A 2,921-nucleotide genomic window follows, 5' to 3' on the forward strand; every position below is an offset into this window, starting at 1 on the left:
GACTCTTGCCGGTGGATCACTTGGCTCGCGCGTCGATGAAGAATGCAGTTAGCTGCGAGAATTAGTGTGAATTACAGGACACATTGATCATCGACACTTCGAACGCACCTTGTGGCCCCGGGTTCCTCCCGGGGCTACGCCTGTCTGAGGGTCGCTCGATCGTCAATCTCCCCGGGGCTTACCCGGGACATGGCTGGGGCCGTCGCAGGGTTAGCACTGCTTCCCCTTCATCCTCCCACATGGTCAGATCCCCTGATCGCCCATGGCAGGGTCTCTCGCCGGGTCCTGCCATGGAGGTACGGCGCCAGCGTGCCTGTCCCCTGAGAGAGGGGTCTGGCAACCGGTCCGCCCCGGGACCCGTCCTGGGGCACCTGGCTGCATGCTGCATGTGGCTGTCTGTGGTGTCCCACCGCCTGCCCGCACGCACGTGTCTCAGGCGCCCACCTCCAAGGCCGGCTTACCGGGGAGGGCGAAATCCATCCAGATACGATCGAGGGAAAGAGGGCGTGCGCTGCCGGGATGCCAGGCCCTTGCTCCAGCAGGGGTCTGGCCTTCCCCGGCAACCCCCTTTGACGCTCCTGTGTCATTCTTCCGACTACGACCTCACATCAGATGTGGCGACCCGCTGAATTTAAGCATATTACTAAGCGGAGGAAAAGAAACTTACTAGGATTCCCCCAGTAACGGTGAGTGAAGAGGGAAGAGCCCAGCGCCGAATCCCTGCCCGGCGTCGGGCGCAGGAAATGTGGTGTACAGAAGAACAACTCCCCAGCGTCACTCAGGAGGTCCAAGTCCTTCTTATCGAGGCTCACCCAACGGACGGTGTTAGGCCACAGCAAATCAAAGATCTCACAAAATGGAACACTGTAAAATGTCATGGCTTTATCGTTGGATGTCGTGGTATTTGGCCTCAATGTAATGATGTTGTTCTCGCTGATTTAGGTCTGCAAATGTCATTCCCATTCAAGAAAAATGTTTGCCTGACTACTTTAATGAACACTCTTAAAATGTGCCAAGTATTCATGGACAATTGAGTATCAAGTTTATACTGAGATGTACACTTTCTTGCACACGTCACCCTTATAAAGCATACTGTTTTAACATAAAGGTTTATAGTTGGCACAAGATTTAGTATAGAAGTGAATTTTTTTAGATGTGCTTTTTCTAGTTAGATGTGCAATTTGTAGATGTGTATTTTTTTAAAAATGTGTGCTTATAACAATTTAGATATAGTTGTGTACATCATACTTATTGAAAAGTCTTGAATGATGAATAGGTCTCAAATAATCGCATACACATAATTATCACACATTGATTATTGGTGTCCTGCTAATCATATTTTAACTTCTCCGGACTGTTCATAGACAATTTTAAAATTGTTGAAATAGTACTGCAGGGTGTACTATCTCTGGCCTATACGTGATCCCAGCTCCAGTGAGGACAGCGTTCAGTGTGGCTGTACTCCGGAGCGAAAGAATGTTGTATTGTTGGAAGCAAAACCGAATTGACGCTGATGGGCAGCATAATAACCCAGAATGAGCCACTGCGAAGTGGTACAGATAGCCAAATGCCTCGTCATCTAATTAGTGATGCGCATGAATGGAACAATAACGCAGGTGTCCTAAGGCGAGCTCAGGGAGGACAGAAAACTCCCACGGAGCAGAAGGGCAAAAGCTCGCTTGATCTTGATTTTCAGTATGAATACAGACCATGAAAGCGGGGCCTCGGGATCCTTCTGACTTTTTGGGTTTCAAGCAGGAGGTGTCAGAAAAGTTACCACAGGGATAACTGGCTTGTGGTGGCCAAGCGTTCATAGCGACGTCGCTTTTCGATCCTTCGATGTCAGCTCTTCCTATCATTGTGAAGCAGAATTCACCAAGTGTTGGATTGTTCACCCACTAATAGGGAACGTAAGCTGGGTTTAGACCATCGTGAGACAGGTTAGTTTTACCCTACTGATGATGTGTTGTTGCAATAGTAATCCTGCTCAGTACAAGAGGAACCGCAGGTTCAGACATTTGGTGTATGTGCTTGGCTGAGGAGCCAATGGGGTGAAGCTACCAACTGTGGGATTATGACTGAACGCCTCTAAGTCAGAATCCCCCCTAAACTGTAACCATAACGCAGTGTCGTGGAGCCTCGGTTGACCTGGGATAGCCGGCTTCTCTCGGGGGGGGTGCCTAGAGCCGCTCGCTTGGGGACTGGAGCACAGACGGAAGAAGGCCGCCTTCATCGTCCGTAGTGCACCGCATGTTCGTGGGGCACCCAGTGCTAAATCATTAGTAGACGACCTGATTCTGGGTCAGGGTTTCATAAGTAGCAGAGCAGCTAACGCGCTGCGATCTATTGAAAGTCATTCTCTGAGCCAAGCTTTTGTCTCTCCCTGTTTGGGTGTCCGCGGACGCCTTCTTCCACCACACCCAGGGGTGGGTCCCTGTGCCACCGGGCTGGCCGGAGGGACGTGAAGGGAGTAACGTGGGCCTGCCTCCATCATGTGCCCTTCGGCATGGGGGCCTCCCCCTCCCGCCCCTGCCCCACTGGGGTGTAGGGATGGGGGCCGACATCCCTTGCAGGTCAGCAGGGTGACCAGATGGCCTGGGCCGGCTGGGCCTCCCCTTCCCTCTGTTCCTGGGCAAGTCGAGCAGAGAGGTGAGCAGCGGCAGCCTCAGGGCGCCTAGCCACCATCGCTGGACTGGGTACGGCACCCTCCCAGACCATCCGGGCGCTGGGTCGTCCCGGGTCATCTGGTCACCTGGCTGCACAACCAGATGGCCCTGCGGGCTGGTCGACCAGATGGCCCTGCGGGCCGGGTGACCAGATGGCCCTGCAGGCCAGGTGACAAGATGGCCCTGCCGGACAGGTGACAAGATGGCCCTGCCATCCAGGTGACCAAATGGTCATGCTGGTGGCGGGACTAACTC

The 2,921-nt window shown here is 53.2% G+C and overlaps 1 non-coding gene and 1 pseudogene across 1 annotated transcript; both read left to right on the forward strand.

Annotated features, from left to right (window-relative positions):
- On the forward strand, positions 1 to 154 carry LOC144820886 (5.8S ribosomal RNA). Its single transcript, XR_013608022.1, has one exon. It is a non-coding gene; the product is annotated as a 5.8S ribosomal RNA (ribosomal RNA).
- A 444-nt stretch (positions 155 to 598) lies between these two features.
- On the forward strand, positions 599 to 2,377 carry LOC144820815 (28S ribosomal RNA; annotated as a pseudogene).
- Positions 2,378 to 2,921: the final 544 nt, after the last annotated feature.

The sequence above is a fragment of the Lissotriton helveticus genome, chromosome 2_1 (assembly GCF_964261635.1).
Source record: "Lissotriton helveticus chromosome 2_1, aLisHel1.1, whole genome shotgun sequence".
Lineage (NCBI taxonomy): Eukaryota > Metazoa > Chordata > Amphibia > Caudata > Salamandridae > Lissotriton > Lissotriton helveticus.